Below are 2,008 nucleotides of genomic sequence, written 5' to 3'. Positions count from 1 at the left end.
CCCTCTACTACAGAAATGTAGAGGTAGTTTTTCTCTTTCTTTTAAGCCCTATTTCGCTAGAATCCATGTATTATTGACAAAGTTTTGGGGGGTACACACGAAGGACGTTGGAGTATACCCATTCCGCCAGCCTACCTCTTAGCACTTAAGCTAATAAGAAGCATGTTATAATAGGATACCTAGCTAGCTAAGTATAACTAGGTAGCTATAGAAGCAGAGACGTATAAAGTTACTAAATTATTGTAATTAAATATAATAACAAAGGACTTCCTAACAGCTATAAATAGGGTCACGCCTATATAGGCTACAAGCTTTTAAGATAGTAGATACTTTAAATCTAGTATAAGTTAGAAGGAGATAATAAAACACTACTAAGAGTATATAATAATAAATTATCCCCTTAGATTAGGGTAGTATAAGGCCTTTATAGCTAATAATATAGTGTTTCTTACTAAAGGGGGTGTAGCCTCCTAGAGCTATAAAGGGGACACCTAACATGCTATAAGCATACTATCTAACTAGGGCAGACCTTAATATTAATGTATAGTAGGTAGGAAAACTACTATGCTTAAGCAGCCTTTAGATTAAGAGCCTACTTCTACTAGGGGAGCAAAATGCCCTATATATAGATAACGCCACTCTATATAGGATTGCTACTATATTGATTAAGACAGAGCTCCTAAGTAGTAGAAACTAAATAAGATTATTTCTAAACTTATTAAGTTTAAGTGTAAGAAAGATATTACCTTTTAAGGGCTACTTTACACATAAAGCAAGAGTAGATTAAGAATACTAGTAGTAAAGCACTTATATACCCCTACCCTAGAAATCCTAGATAATTAACTAGAAGGCTAAGAAATTACTAATATTAAAGTAGTGCTTAGTATAGTAAACTAACAGGATACTACTAACTATCTACTATAGAAGTTATTTATACTTAACTTAGGTTCTACCTATTATATTACTAACAACTCTAACTATGTCTATAGGTTCTAACAGCTATTACCTAGAGACTTTATATAGGCTAGGAATTCTAAGGTGCTAGTTAGAGGATATAGATTAATTAATCTACTCCTAAGGAGTAGAGCTAGGACAACTAAGGTCACCCTTATAGATATAGCAATTTGCCTAGACCTGCTATGCAACCTAGTGTCCTTCCACCTACTATAAAACAGAGGCATGTAGTAGGATATATAAGTAGACCTAACAACTCTCTAATAAGTAAATAGCTAAGTAATTAGAGTAGTATTAGAAATACTTAGCTAGTAGGTGCTTAAGTATAAACTATCCCTACTAGCCACTAACTACACACATAAAATTACTACACGCACTAAGAGAGGACTATAGAAGGCCTTAGTAATATAGTAGTATAAGCAACTTAGTTACCCTAGTCCTGCTGCAATTAAATACATTGTCTAGCAGACTTAGGGGGTGCAGATCTAAGGCATTACTATAGTTAAATGTAACACTTATAGAATAGCTAAATTATAACAGTAAATTAGCTGCACACTAAGAATTAATAATAACAGACCTAGAGAAAGACTTAGTATTAACTTCTACTCCTATAAAGTATAAGGAGTTACTAAAGAAAAGAGCTAGATACTTATTACTAATAGGTTCTTAGGCCTATAGTAGGACCTCTACTTTATAGATTATTATATAGTAAAGTTAATTATTAAGGCACTATTAATATTTATCCTATTCTTAAAAAATTACTATAATATTTTAGTTAAGACTATTAAGGTAGATAACAAGATAGCTATAGTTAAACTAGGCGTATTAAAATAGCTAGTAATACAAGGAATTATTGTAGAGCCTTTAGCGCTAGACACACAAGCACAGAATGGTAACACAGAACGCTTAGGGGGTGTGAACAAGGAGAAAGCTCACGCAATGTAACTTGATGCCAACCTCTCCTAGGAACTGTGGCCAGAAATCACAAGGGCAGTAGTAGGCTGGCGGATGGGTAGGGTATGCTTTTTTACGTTTTGGCTTATAGCTTCTTAAC

The sequence above is a fragment of the Didymella exigua genome, assembly GCF_010094145.1.
Source record: "Didymella exigua CBS 183.55 unplaced genomic scaffold M421scaffold_28, whole genome shotgun sequence".
In the NCBI taxonomy this organism is placed as follows: domain Eukaryota; kingdom Fungi; phylum Ascomycota; class Dothideomycetes; order Pleosporales; family Didymellaceae; genus Didymella; species Didymella exigua.
The sequence above is the reverse complement of the archived record's forward strand: the minus strand, read 5'-3'. Positions refer to the sequence as shown.